This window comes from Corvus moneduloides, chromosome 4, assembly GCF_009650955.1.
Source record: "Corvus moneduloides isolate bCorMon1 chromosome 4, bCorMon1.pri, whole genome shotgun sequence".
NCBI lineage: Eukaryota > Metazoa > Chordata > Aves > Passeriformes > Corvidae > Corvus > Corvus moneduloides.
The window spans coordinates 7,182,548-7,198,288 of record NC_045479.1 but is presented as its reverse complement, the minus strand read 5'-3'; the positions used below and the strand labels follow the sequence as shown (position 1 = coordinate 7,198,288).

Below are 15,741 nucleotides of genomic sequence, written 5' to 3'. Positions count from 1 at the left end.
ATTAAGCCAAAAAGCCGGCCAGTGGCTCTCTGACAGCCGAATATTAAAATATGAACTGGTCTTGATGGGAACTGAGAACCTTGAACTAAATACTGCAAAGATCCAGAACCCTGCCCAATTTTTATATGGTGAACCGGCAGCAGATCTAGAGCATCATTGTCTAGAAATAATTGATTTACAGACAAAGGTGAGAGAAGACCTCCAGGAGCAACCTTTGCCTGATGGAGAGAGAATTTTTGTGGATGGCTCCTCCAGGGTAATAGCTGGAAAATAAGCTTCAGGCTATGCCGTAGTGGATGGCAAACATATGCAGGTCCTGGAAAAGGAAAACTACCCGCAAAATGGTCTGCCCAGTGCTGCGAGGGCTATGCATTGAAAAGAGGACTTGAGTTACTAGAAGGAAAAAAGGGGACCATGTATACAGATTCAAGGTATGCATATGGCATAGTATATACATTTGGTAAGATTTGGAGTGAAAGAGGCTACCTAAATTCAAAGGGAAAAACCTGAGCGCATGAGAAGTTGGTAAGAGAAGTTCTGGAGGCACTGATGAGAGCAGAAGGTATCGCAGTAGTGCATATAAAAGGACATCAAAAAGGGATCTTAGTTGAAATAGAAGGTAATAATCTGGCCGACAGACAAGCAAAGCAAGTAGATTTGGAAAAGGAGGAGGCAAGGATGAGAAACAGGAAGATATCCCGATCTTCAATGAAAAAGAACAGGAGGAACTCAAAAAATGGTGGGGGAAAGAAAATGAAAAAGGCCAATAGATACTACTGGATGGGAAACAGGTCTTAAATAAGGTACTGACAAAACGGATTCTGGAAAACCTCCATCAGTCTACACATTGGGAGATGCAGGCTATATGCAATCATTTCCTGAGTAGCTACGGGTGTGTGGGGGCCTTTGAAATTGCCCTAAATAACTAAAAACTGTATGATCTGCCAGAAAATAAATAAAAAGGGAATGAGGAAAACTACACAAGGGGGGAGAGAATTGGTGAGAAGACCATTTCAAAACATTCAAATTAATTTTACAGAGCTTCCCCCAGTAAAAAGATTTAAATATTTGTTGGTCATCATAGACCCTTTGACCCAGTGGGTGGAGGCATTTCCAACTGTCAGTGCTACAGGCAATGTAGTCAGTAAAACACTGTTGGAGCAGATCATACCCAGTATGGCATTGTCAACACCATAGATTCAGATCGAGGCTCCCACTTTACAGCAAAGGTACTACAACAGACAATGAAAGCACTGGATATAAGGTGGAGGTTCCACACGCCATGGCGACCACAAAGTTCAGGTAAGGTCGAACAAATGAACCAAACCCTGAAATCAGTACTCTCTAAATTAGTGCTTGAAACCAAGTTGAACTGGATAAAATGTCTCCCTTTAGCCTTGCTAAGAATCAGAACAAAACCAAGATCAGATATGGGAGTGTCACCCTACGAGACTATGTTTGGCCTACCATTTTTAACCACCATGAACCACTCAGGATCCTATGAAGAAGGAGAGCGAGGTATCAGAACTTATATGCAAACCATAGCCAAAATCTTGGAAGACCTCAGAAAGAAGGGGTACCTCCCTCAGAGCACACCCACAGACTTTAAAATCCATCCTTTCCAACTGAGAGACTGGGTGTTGATCAGGGTATGGAAGGAAACCCCATTAACCTCAAAATGGGAGGGCCCCTTCCAGGTCCTCCTCACCACCAAGACTGCAGTAAGAACTCAGGAAAAAGGGTGGACCCATTTCACCAGAGTCAAAGGACCTGTACCGGAGCCAACAGAATGGACAGTAGTAGACTGAGCTGACACAAAAATAACCCTCAGAAAGAGATCTCATCATCACAATTAATCTACCTCACAGTGGCCCAGGCTCAATTTAAGATAAAGTTTGATATCTATGAGTTATTGTTTAAATGTTATTATATTTAATTGTTATTAATTAATAATCTTAACCTTTGGTATATTTTCTATCCTATTACAGATACGTTTAAAAGTCCACATCTTGGGAAAGGTAGAACATTCCTCATCTGTTTAGTAATCTGGCTCCAAAAGAAACATCCAAGGTCAATACGCAAGGGATTAGAAAGATGAGTCGCCGCGGCAGACTGGAGGAAGGGGCATCACAGGGGGCAAGACCGGGCCAGGTTCTACTTTTACCATGTGTAATACCTATGCAGCTGTAAGAGCTGGGAGAGTATATGGTACCAGACCCCTGTGGATACTGTGGTGGATACTGTGGATATTCTGTATCCAGGGGAACCAGGCTGGCCCCTGCAATAGGTACTATTACCCCGTTATGTGGGAGACTCTAGAATTCAAGCTAATCTGAATAGTAAGTGTATCAACCCGGTAAAGTTCAAACTTGCACTGAAGATGGGAAAACTTACTGGCTAGTACAAAATATAGGAAATTTTAAGCAAAAATTAGAAGGGGAATGCCCTATTAAGGCGGCATGGATACGCGCCGAGCAAGATCCCGGTGACAAAGTTATAAAAGGAAAGATCTCAGAACTAGACATAATCAAAGAAAAGGAGATAACAGGGTTGGTAAGAGTTGGGATGGAGAAGAAGAATGTATCACCCAAAATCCCAACCCATTCTTAGGTATCCCTGGAATCTCTAAGTTTTGGCGACAAATTGGACAGAGGGGACCAAATTTTTGGGACGCTCCCGAGGGTTTATTTTGGTTAGGCGGGGAAACAGCTTATGTTACTCTACCTGGGGAATGGGCTGGGAATTGTACCCTGGGGATTATTCGCCCCTCTTTCTTTTTACTTCCCCAGAACTTGGGTCGAGAACTAGGGGTGCCCCTATATGATGAATTGGTATGAAAAAAAATGGAATTTGATTGGGGGAATCCAGAAATGGCAGGACAATGAGTGGCCCCCTGAGAGGATCATCGAGACTTATGGCCCTGCCACCTGGGCCCAGGACGTCTCATGGGGGTACAGAACTCCAATTTATATGTTAAACAGAGTTATTAGATTACAAGCTGTCCTGGAGATAATAACAAATCAGACAGCCCTCGCCTTTAACTTGATTTCTTCTCAACAGAGGCACTTGAGCGCGGCAATTTATCAAAACAGACTGGCCCTTGATTATCTTCTCGCGGAGGAGGGAGGTGTTTGCAGGAAGTTCAACTCATCACAATATTGTGTGGGAATTGATGATCATGGCAAGGCCATAAAAAACATCACTAACAACACCAGAAAATTAGCCCATGTACCTGCCCAGAGGTGGACCCCTCCTTTTAAGGCCAATTGGTGGGACAATTTATTTGGAGGGAATTGGTGGAGTAAGATTTTATTTTTTGGTTTGTACGCATTAACAGGCATCATTTTTCTCCCCTGTGTTTTACCTTGTTTAATTCAATTGATTACGAGAATTGTGCAAAGTTCCCTGGAAAAATTAACAGAAGAAAAGATAATGATGCTGAAAACTGACAAACAGAAGGAGACTCCTGATACGGACAAGGAAACATACAAAAAGTACCAAAGGTTAAGAAAGTTGTATAGGATTATGAAGAGTACGATGGTTGATGATGGTTAAAACAACCCAGTCAAAGGATTAGAGGGAGGAATAGTTATAAACACATTCGCGGTTGTTAAATGTTATATTGTTAATTGGTTATGTTGGGGCTGGATTTTCTGACCAGTTAATTATAAGAGTTAATTAATGTCAGCATTCAAAGTGTACGGGTGTAACACTCCCATGTAACCACTAGATGGCAATAGCTTATGAAGTGTCTTACATCACCCTAACATCCTGGGACATGATTGGTGGACTCAAAGAACCAATGGGAAGGAGAATGAAGGAAATGATTAGACAAGAACACTTCCCAAAATGAGCCAATGAGAAGACTCTGAAAGGACCAATGGGAAAGCGGATTGAAAAATGAACCAATCATGCTGAACCAGAGACTGTAAGAACTCTTGTGGGCTTTCACCCCACATCCTCCTTCCATTACCTTTGCATACAGGGAGCACCCAGCTCCTCGAGAGTGCTGATCCTTTCTGCTTTGTCATTGGGGTCCTGGGTCTATCCTGGGTCCCCGCTTCCAGTTGTTGTTTGTGTTTTGTTTAATAAATCAGTTAAACCTGTTCAAGTGACTGACCGTTCACTTCAACTCTGCATTGAAGTTCGTACGGCCCATGTTTTAAAAACTAACTGATATTATAAACCCAAGTCATACCGATGCAGACAACAATGGGTATTCCTTTTAAAGGGAAATTTGGAAGCAAAATTTATTTACAGTGTTGGAATCACTGATAATCGCCAAATCCAATCAGTTTTCTGATATTTCTCTACATCGGGATAGAGTAGTTAAACAAAGGAAAAGAAGCGGCCCTCCGCTCTTCCTGAAGAAAGCCTAAGCAGAGTATTTTACAGAAGGAAAAGTTAATATAGTGATGACAGGAAAACCAGCAGTACTGGCTTTCAGAGAGGCTGGATGAGCACATCCAAGCTGAGTTAATGCACTTTCTGGAAGTTGCTTAACTTCTCTCACCTTTCTGATTTCTTTTGCAACCAAAACAATTACATTTCAGAGTTTCTTTTCTTCTAAATCTTCACTACAAATGGATGATGCAGGAAGTGACTTACACCAGGTCACTGGGTGAGGAACTTTTGTGACTCAAGTTGCACTTAATTAAAAGAAGCACATTCTCAAACCAGCGTTGTAAATGCTTGTCTGTATATTTCCTGCATGCCCTCCAATAAACCATTCATGCTGAAGACAGACAAATTGTCTCCAATTTTTAAAGCAGGCACTATGAATCAGAATAAACATACTCATCCCTATCTAGCAACAACATACCATCTTGGAGCCCCTATAACTCTACCTGTTCTGCAGGAAAAGTATGTTCATTGTGGGATACAAAAAATTTAGTGGAGGAAAGATTGCCTGTTACAATATCAAACCACCCAGGAGACATAAGTTATCATACATTGTACTTCTCAGTGGTCTGATCAGGCTTTTCATGAACCGATCCACCTCCTATCTGAAGAGAGAAACAAAACAGTATCACTACTACACTACAGTATGATATTACAGTATGATAAAACCCAGAGCTGCACAACCCTCTGAAATGGCTCTTCACATTTTTGCAAGAATAGAGTTGTGCCTATTATTGGGCTTAGCAAAGAAAGAGGCAACTGCTGTCCAAGACTATCTGTTACAGCGGGGATTACTGTAACACGCCTATATCAAACCAGGAGTTCTGTGGAAAAGAAATATATATGGACGGATTCTTGGTAGATGTTTCAGAGATGTTTATTTCTCCAGCCGCATGGCCAGAGCTCTGCCGAGGAACCCTCACCGTCCCGGGCCCAAGGGTCCTTGCCCGTGCAGGGAAACACAAACCAACCAATAGGGAACGAGGCTGACCAGGGGCTACATGGCGGGGGGGAGGAGACCCTGACATTTCACCCGTTTATTTTTAACAAAAAGAGATGTAAAACTTAACATTGAAAACAACAAGGACAGTTTCAAAACAAAACAAGCCACTCTCCTGAGTCTTTGAATGTCCAAACAGATTCTGTGGAACATCTTAAGGCTGACAGAAGGGAGACAGAACTCTCTCAGCATGTTTTGTGGGGAAACTGAGGCAGGAGAGGGTTTAATTTCTTCCCTCCCCCTTTTCATCCCCCACTCGGCATTGGAAAGGGATTTTGGGGGAAACAATTGCCAAAGGTATGGTTTTGTGAGGAAACCATGGATGAAAAAACAGATTGGGAATACACTAGGGGAAATAGGACATAGGGTAAAAGGGAAAGGTGGGATTAGGAAAAGGAGACTGTAGGGGGGGCTTATAATGGAGATATTGTCTAACATGACTACGATTTTTTGCATATATACTGCCTTATATATAACACCATCAGGCCCAGTGACCTGCGATGCTTGTAACCCTTTTCTACCTTGTAAAATTTTGAATTCCACCACCTTTCCATCTCCCAAGCTTGGGATGCATTTTTCAGGGTTATTCTTTTTAATAGCAGTTCTATGCACGAATATGTCTTGCTGGTTGTCACATCTCATTATAAAACCATAATTTTGTTTAACATTATACCATTTTACTATTCCTAAAATCTTAGCTACAATGGTATTTTCCTTTTTTCAAGTGGCTGCTGTTTTCTGTCTCACTGTGTCTTTGCTCTCTCTTTCGGTCACTCCCGTGTTGGAATTGTCGGGGCTGCTTGTGCCTGCGCGCTCTTCCCGGGGTCGCATTTGGGGCCACGCAGGCCGGGCCGGGCTGCGCCGCTCAGTTCTCCGTGTGTCGCCTCCTCTGGTCGCAGCTTCGCTGCTGATGCCAGGCACTGCAGCCACATCTCGGCCAGGCCCCCGAGCAATGACTCCCCCGGACCCTGCTCCAGCACACGTTTCGGCTGGGCGCAGCTCCGCTTCACCGCAACCGCCGCCAGCTGCCGCCCGCGTGCCACCCCTCTTGGTCGGGCATTCACGGGAGTTGCTCCACCACGTGCTGCGCGGGGCCGGGCGGGCACTGCTGGGTCGGGCCGCTCCTGCCACGCCTGGCTCTGCCACCGACACTGCGGTTCACGTGGCTCCTCCCATGCGCAGGAACTGCCTCGCTGCTGCTCGCAGAGCGCTCGGTGCACGTGGCCGAGGCCACACAGTCTCTGAGCCAGGCTTCCCTTCGCCAGGACACAGCTGACATTGCTCAACAGTCTCAGTAATTAAATAATATCCACGAAAATATTCTTCCATCGGCATATTTTTTGACTCAAAATTTAACTGTGTCCAAACGGTGTTCCAAAAGTCTTTGGTAAGAATTAAGTCCCAAGAAACATAGAAAAAGTTCTTAAATGACCATGCCAGGAAGTGTTTCAGTTCTTTTTGAGCTAAAATTTACAAATCGTTGTTCAAGAATCATTTTAAGTTTAAGATAGATGTCCATATGCGGCTCTGAGAGCCAAGAGTCTTCCCACGGTTCCTCCATAGTTCAGATATGGAATAGCAAAACAAAACCAAGAGGAGGAATCCAAAGTTTCTAGGGTTTACTCACACACATCAGTCGCTTAGGGATCGGGGATCATTCTGCTCACAATTCTCCACCAGTTGTTACAGCAGGGATTACTGTAACACACATATATCAAACCAGGAGTCCCGTGGAAAAGAAATATATTTATGGATGGATTCTTGGTAGATGTTTCAGAGATGTTTATTTCTCCAGCCGCATGGCCGGAGCTCTGCCGAGGAACCCTCACTGTCCCAGGCCCGAGGGTCCTTGCCCGCACAGGGAAACACAAACCAACCAATGGGAACGAGGCTGACCAGGGGCAGGGAAACCCCGTGTCTGTCCCCTCAGGGCCCCTCTCCCAGGGCTACATGGCGGGGGGGAGGAGACCCCGACAACTATCCATTAGGTTTTTTTGCCAGTAATGGCTGAAACTTAAAACAGGAAAACACCCCAAGCCTGTTGGTTTTCAGCTTTTATTTAAGAGGAGAATTCAGCATGGGTCCAAGAACACAAATTAACAAAGTCAATGCAAACCCAGTAGGATTTCTAGCCCAGCCTGCTGTGCTCAGCACTGGAGCACCTTTCATCACTTTCCTCCTTCCATATTCCCTCACCGCATGATCAGAACAGCACTCAAGATGCTCTAGTGTTTGTTTTACAGAATAACAGCAGACATGTCAGCTGCCAGCAAATGTTTATGTATTTCCTGGATCAGAGGCTAAAGATAGAATGAAACCTATTAATTCATCCATACAAATCCAAGCCACCACAGAATGACTGCCCTTCCAGCAGACTACACAGCAGGGCTTAGCATCTGACTCCCAGCAGAGGAGCTGACCTGGCAGACTAAAGAGCCGTGTTTCCAATATCTTCCCCCTTAACCCCAAAGACAGCTCAGACAGGGAGGATGTGACTCCGAGTCACCAGCCCTGCAGAACATTTTCCCCAGCTCTACGTGAGCATTACACAACACCAAACAACAATGCTACCGCCACTTTTCATGGAAGATTATTTAGCTTCATTGCAAGCAGCTTTTCTTGATGTTCAAGTCACCTTTTCTTTTGCAGCCCATTATGTCTAATCACACCCTCTTGCAAACACTAAGAGATTATGTCTCTTGAGTAATCATACCTTAAATCAATGAAGTCTTTGCTTCTCAGATAATCTATATTAAGCATTTTTAATCATTCCTCAGAAATCAGTCCCTTTGCTCTCCTGATCAGCTCTTTCTCTTTCCTCAGAAACTTTCTAAGGCAAGTACCTTACATTTATGTCAGAGAGCCAAATGCATCCACACTGCATGTGTAAAGCCTGTTATTCTTCCATTCATAACTGGGATATCACAGACCACTGTGCTGTCTCCTACTACTGCTGCAGTGCAGCAGCCACAGCCAAGCATGGGCCCTTGATTTGTTCCTGCCCTGTGACTGCAGGTGCATTTTCACACCCAATACACACATTAACCTATCACTCATTTTCTTCTCCCTTTCCAACCCTCAGTCTCCTCAGATTGTTCTGCATCATTGGTCTGTCTGCACAGGTACAGTTTATTGCCAATAACTGCAGGCACCCAAGTTTGACACATGAAAAGGTAAAACCTACCAATCTCTTCTGATGCATTTCACGGTGCCTTTCATGTTCTTTCCCCAGTTGCCATCATCCTGGCTTCTACATCACACTACTCCTGAGCAGAAACATGTTTTACTCTTGTACAGGAAATGCATTACCACATTCCCTGAAAGAACTACTACTTTGCCTGCTCCAACAAGCAACATAAAGGTACATCTGTGGTGATAACCCAGTATCTTTGGGATCACAACTGTGCCCCAAACCACTCATCAGCCCCCCAAGGAGATTGAATTTCAGCCTGAGCAACACAAAGGAGTATATTGTGGCCATCTGATGGACAGAAAGGGATTTGGGCTTTACAGTTTCTTTGAGTTTTCAAGCAATCCTGGGGTAACGTGACAGAAAGTAAACATCTTTCAAGTGAAAATATCTCATAATAAAATTGACATCCCATTTTTTTTCAGAACCAGTCTTCATTTCAGATCCATAATCATTAAAAGAAACCATCTTCAACTCAGTTGTCTGAGCAGAGGAATGCCGAGCACCACTGTGTGGCATTTTCAGTTAGCTGTCAGGTTTCATTTAGCATTCTGCAGTAGTCCTACAGCTTGGTTCACCTGGAAATTTTAAATGCAAATGTATTTCCAGGATGGCATAAGAAAACAATACCAGAATTTTACCTCACATGACAGCTCCTTGCTCAGTTCCATTCAACTCCCTTTTCCTCATTCCCATATACACAGATTTGCTGCTACTGAAAAAAAAGGCTTAAACAAGAAAATTTTTACCTACTATTTTTTCCTATTGAAAGGCTTTCCCTCACCCTTGTATTTAAATAAACCTAAACCACAGCTTAAATAAAGCTTTAAAATTGCCTACAGCTCCAACTTGAGACACAGAGAAGGCACGAAACTTCTTTAATGGCAGGGAATAACAGCACTTAATTCAAATCATCCCCATACGTTATTTTCCATCTTCCAAGGGCTAAATATGCACTAGCTAATTGATCTCTTTTAGCCACACCTCAAACTCACCAGTCTTATCCTAAGAAACCAGGGGAAAGCAAACACTTCCAAGAGGATGTGCTGCTGGACAAGCATTTGTCATCTTTTTTCTCTTCTTTGTGCTCAGTGTCAATGATTCCCGGGCCACAGACGTAGGCAGATAATCACCAGCTCTCATAATTAAACAGTTCCTTCAGAGGCTGTGACAGGGCTATTAGAGAGGCAAATTTTTATCTGACCTTTTTATGAAGGCATTTATTGAGCAGTGACATTGAACCACTTCAAACAGTGTTAAATGATCAGAACCAGACCTAATAGTTCTCCCCTAGTGCAAAGATGTTGTTGCCCACGTGTGAGAACAGCCACTTGTGTAAACAGAGGCACAACCTCAACACAGCTCAGTAGTTTGTGCTAAGCTACAAGGGATCAGAACACATTCTAGAAATTACAGTGCCTTTATGGTGCAGCAAAACAAGCTCCAATTTTTGCTTTAAAGAACAGCTTTTTGATTTGCATTTGGGATTTATTATCAAACACACACACAAAAGTGATACTTTAAAGGAAAACAAAGAAGTAGGACAGGTCAGCAAGCATGAATGATCTGAGTCTCCAGCTCTGGACCACTCTACCATGCTGCAGTTAATATCCATATTTAACTCTACTGTTGAAAGAGAAAATACTATTTTTAACTGTTACCTATTATTTTCTTCAGAGATTAAGTGCCACATACAGTTTATTACTGTATTTACAGAGCTTTTCATCAACCCCGATGGTTTCTACATTACAAAAAAACCAAAGTATTTTACTGGCATGCCTTATCGTTGCTAGATTTTACAACTGTAATTCTATCTGTTGTAAAAACTAAATGGAAGTGCCTTCAGAATGGAAGCAGTAGGAGTTATGACTGCAACCCAAGGATCAGATTTTTTTAAGTGCTCAGAGTGTAATTTTCTTATGCATTGAAGATTGATTCGGCTTACACAGACACATCTCCCTCACTGCTCCCCAAAGCACTCTGGATATAAAAGTTTGAATACTGAAAAGAAAGACCTGAACATCTAGCAATTAACTCTGGAGCCTAAAGACAAGCTAGAAGTGTTCAAAATCTGTCTCTGTCTTGGGTGATGAGTAAGTACTTCTGGAAATTCCTCTTATGCTCCATCTCTTCTGCAATGTCATTTTTACTGAGTTCCACTGGGACTGTGTCTTAATTCCATATTCCTTCTAGAGATTTCCCCTAATTAGATTATTAATAAGAAACAGAGAAATGAAGCATTTAGTCACTCAATCAACAATGTACATTACAGATATGAAATCCCTGTCAATACATGTTTCATAGTAAGCCACTTATCAGTAGTCTACCACAGAAAAACTAGATTTACACACTGTATTCACCTGACTCCCAGAATGAAGTTTTAGTTCTGCTTTGGCTATGGGAGAAGTTACAGGCAAAGAACAGTTTTGCCAGGCAGTACCACAGCTCTACATTAAACTATGTACTAGATGACAAGTGGGTCCATTATTCTATAGCTGGCCAATAGTAAACTATTCCTTTAAATAAAGTTGTAAGAAAGCTACCTAATAATCACGTAATAGTTGTCTTTTCCTAAAAGCTAACAGGTGCAAGAGATGGAAGAAATTACAAGAATTTTTTTTGAATGAAGCATCAAAATTCAGCTTTAGACCTATCTTTCCATTATTCATCAACATGCTAGTAAACACAAAACCTGATTGTTTCCTGCAATTTACCGTGACTTGCTTACAAGTATGCTAGCTGGAAATGATAAGCTTTACGAAATATAAACAATTTCCTTTAACCTTTTTTTAAGGCTGCTCTCTCTTGTTGCTTCTGCAGTATCAAAACACAGGCACACATCCAGCCTAATGCATTCCTGAAGAACATGAAGACACCCGACCTTTACCAATGATCACTTACGAGCTGCCAAAACTAACAGCAACCGCACACACACACACACACACAGAAAGGGACAAGCTCATCTCCTGCAGGAGCCATCGGAGACTGTGTACTTGAGGGTGGAAACATGCAAAATCATTCTGCAAAAAGTATTTTACCCATGCATGGAGGTCTTACTTGCGTGAATAAAGCTTACAGCAGTCAGCCCACAGGAATCACATTTACAGCCAACTCCAGTTACCTGAGATCCCTATTCCAGACTGGAAGAGAAGGAGAGCAGTGTCTGCACAAACACTGAATATTCACGCAGGGAGTAAAATCTGCGAGCCCGAGCTCCAACAGTCCCAGGGACCATCCGAACGACTACCAGGGCTATGTCTCACTGCAGCTCATAGCCATAAACAAAGCCAGGAGCCTCCCGAGCCTACTGCTCTCTACAAGAGCCCCCGACCTTCCGCCGCCGCCCGGCCCGGGGGGTGCTCGGAGCCGCTCCCCGAGCCCCCGGCACCGCACCCCACGTCCGCCGCAGTAGGGGCCGGGCACAGACCTACTCTCCCTTCGCCCAGCTCTCTGGGGAGAGCCCCGGGCTGATAAGACTCGGCGGCGGCATCACCCCGTTACCCCGGACCGCACGACCCCCACTCACCGTCAGCCTCAGACGGTGCACCCGACAGAAGAGCCAGAGACGAGGCCCAGCCCCAGAGGGTCAGGGGTGCTGAGCTGCCGCAGCCACTCCCCGAGCTCCGCCTGGGGCAGCGGCTGGCGTACAATGCGCGGCCGCGGCAGCCACGCCGGCGGGGCGGGGACAGGAGGGCTGGGAGACGGCCCCGCGCCGCCGGGAGGGGCGGCAGGGAGAAACCCGGCTATAAACCAGGACCTCAGAACCACCAGACCCGCCCAACCTCAGCCCGGCAGGGCCGTCTGGAACACCACCCCCCACTCCGGGGGGTCACGGCGGGTCCTGTGCTTCGGCCGGCCAGGCACCGCTGGGCTTGTCGTGCAGCCCCCGGGTTGTCCTGCGGAACAAGCCCGGCCAATGGGCCCCTTCCCTGCTCCAGCCACAGAGAAAAAAGGGAGTAGCGGCCAGGCAGCGACACCGACACTTCGTGCCTACGAGAAAGGTGCACGTGGAGGCAGCAGCACATTCACACGTGTCAAGGAGAAATTATGCTGCTCACGGTGCTCCAGTGTTGGAGGAGCTGGAAAGACACTTGGAAAGCATCACACCTTTTTCCACTGACACGCAGACCAGGGTGTGCAGCGGTCCTTGCTGGAGTTTTGCTGGAGCATGTGGTGCAGCGTGGGACTGGCCAGAGTGTGCTTCGCAGCCCCTGATCAGCCAAAACTGGTGGTTTCGCCAGGGCTGGAAGGGGTAGTTTTGATCTGAGTTATGGGATTTTAGGTAAACCTTGCAGGGGTTTGAACCAAAGGAGGTTTTCTAAAATCAATTCCAGCTTGACTTTCACCCACACCAAATCATGGCTTGGTTGGGGTATCTGGCAGGCACTCATACCCGCTTCAACTGTCCTGTTTGAGGGAATGACAGTGCCAAAAAGCAAGTTCAAATGACAGCTGTGTTTGCTTATTAGTGCCATGTCACAGTACCATAGGTTTCAACCTACATGGTCTTAGGGACTGCTAATGCTTCACAGTTTTCCACTTCCAGTGGAAGCTGGACATCACCACTTACTGTAACAATTTAATCCAGTTTGCATTTGAACTAGAACGACTTTAAACAGTGACAGTATATGAAGGAATCTAATAGAGGAGAAGTAAGGATCATACAAAGAAGTCCTCCTTGGCAATGTTCTGGGCAAATTATTACACTTTAAAAGCAATTTTTGTCTATTTCCTGACTGCAAAGAAAACAGCAGCAGTGTATGAGTTGTTATTGGGTCATTGTCATATATACCAGCCAAATTCATTATGTCTTTCATGATTAAATCATGAAACAACCAAGTTCATGACTAAGTAGTCCAAGAGTCATGTAAGCCATAAAGCTACAATCCAGCATAAAAGTAAGCTATGATTTTTCATCATCTTAAGTGACCCAAAAATCTGAGAAAGACAGCTTTGCCCTTCTAAATCTTCAGTGGAGGAATGAGAGGAATTTCCCCAGTTGCCCTTGTCCCTGAATGCAAGGAAGAGTTAATCTTAGAATTGGGGAGCAGTTTCTTCTCCAAATCTGGCATTTTTTTCAAACAGTAGGTCCCTAGGACAAACTGAAGCCCGTGGAAGAGACATTTTCATCACTGTCTGTTTTAAGTTATCTCTGTTTAATAAAATCTAAACCAAATGATTAAAACACAATTATGTATCATGCAAAGGAACCTGAGTTGGGTCTTTGATCCAAGTGTTACAGAATCACTATTGGTTCATCCTTTTTTGGTAGGAAAGGGTATCTGAATTTGTCATCAGAAGCCCCATATACACTCATTTGTTTATTCAACAAATCAAAAATGCACAGGTTACCTTCTTTCTGGAAGTTTTCCAAAAGCTTTGCTTTAAAAACTACAAGTAAAGAAAAACCCAAGAGAAATTGGTACTTTCAATGAACTTTAGTGATGACTAGAGGATCATAGCTAGAGCTGAATGAGTTCTGTACTTTTCCGCAGCTCAGCTGGCTTCCATCAAAACTAGCATGGGCACTAAACTTCTGTTAGGAACCTCTTATGGGATCAGAGCCTCACTTTGCTGGATTAATTTGTGATTATGCTAGGTGGGTGAAATACCACCCCAATATGCTATCTTGGTGTGAGAAATACTTAGTTTTCACTGCAGGAAAAAACACTAAAGAATTCAAATAAATCTTGTTGCCAGATGGAGTCACATCTGTCAGAGTACTTTGCTAACAGTCAAATGAATCCAGCTGCATTAGAAAAAACACATCACTAGCAACATCTTCATACTTGGGTCTAATCTGCATGTTTACACTTCTTGGTAGTGTAAGTGCAGGAGATGATGGGCAGAGTTTAGTACAGCAGAGCTACACCAGAAACAGTTCTAACACGGAGAACATGGTTCAGAGAAACCATCAACTGATTTTGTTGCTCCCTGTCAGTTCCACACAGGTATAAGTGCATCAGGAAGCAGACTAGGAGTGCTATAACTGCAGTCAGACCCAGTTCCCAGTACAGAAAAACTGCCTGGTGGAGAGTTATCTGTACATAGGAACCAAATATTAATTCTTCCCCTGCCAACCATGTTAATCACCAGGGCAGCCTGAGTGGCAGCAGTAAAGTCCAAGGTGAGCAGTGAGAACATCTGTAGAAGTCACGCTGGGTTGGACTGCCAAGCTCAAGGCCGCTCTTAAAGAAACCTGGTCATCAATGCACTGCTGGAGACCTTGGCGCTCATATTCTCAGGCTGCCAAAGAGACAGGAGATTGGTAAAGTTAATTTTAAGCAAATGTTTCCTGATGCCTCATATGCTGAGGTGCACATTTTTCAGATGTCTCAGTTATGGCAGCAGAAAGAGTTTTTAGGGCTTTGGGAAATGAAGGGTGATAGCTGGTAGCGGATTTTTGTGTCCTCAGCAGTTCCCAATTATGAAAACAAAGTCAAACGTCTTGCCTCCTGAAGTAAAAGCTGCCTAACAAAGTTGTGGATGGAAGGAAATTCACACCAGAACAAGCACAGGAAACCACAGACCTGCAGAAAGGATGAATTAATGGAAAAAGTTTGATGTCCTGATACTGGGGAAAGGCTGTGGAAAAGTGCCATCTCACACTGTGGAAGAATATGACTGCCAGAGTGGCCTCAGTTAAGCCATTGCATGCCCACTCCAGGCAACTTCATTCCACAGGTATTACTGGAGACATATTTCCCTCCATCTGCAAGAACAATAACTCACAACCAGTCATTTTTTTAAACTCCTGAAGTAAGAGCAGAGACAGCTCATTTTCCACCAGCTGGTTAAAATTAATATGAGGCCAAATTTATTTTATTGGACACAGTTACAATGTTGGTGTGCACACTTGTTCTACATGTCCCTACTGTTGCATCTCCTCAAATGACACAAGGGATTGTTGTCAGGGAAGTTGAAGATGGGAAGCTCAAGGGATGTCATGACGAACTATAATCACAACTTTTTAAATAGGGCTTGTAGTTCAAAGGTACAGTGACAATGAGTTGGAAAAGGGAACTCACCGAGGCAACCAAGGCCCAAATAAGTGGTTAAATAACTTTCTCAGCTGTAGGACAACTGAGATAAAAACCTCTAACTTCTAGTTCTTAATGGAGCTGTAGGCCTTTGGTTTCTTCCATAGCCT

At 44.0% G+C, this 15,741-nt stretch overlaps 1 protein-coding gene across 2 annotated transcripts in view; it reads right to left on the bottom strand.

The window, feature by feature from the left end:
- PRR5 (proline rich 5) overlaps positions 1-12,286 on the bottom strand; it is a 98,097-nt gene extending 85,811 nt beyond the window's left edge. The window contains exon 1 of one of the 2 annotated variants that reach the window (XM_032106838.1): positions 12,118-12,286. The gene's annotated coding sequence lies outside the window, so the exon portion shown is untranslated. The remainder of the gene's footprint in view (positions 1-12,117) is intronic. The other variant, XM_032106839.1, reaches the window with a different exon arrangement.
- Positions 12,287-15,741: the final 3,455 nt, after the last annotated feature.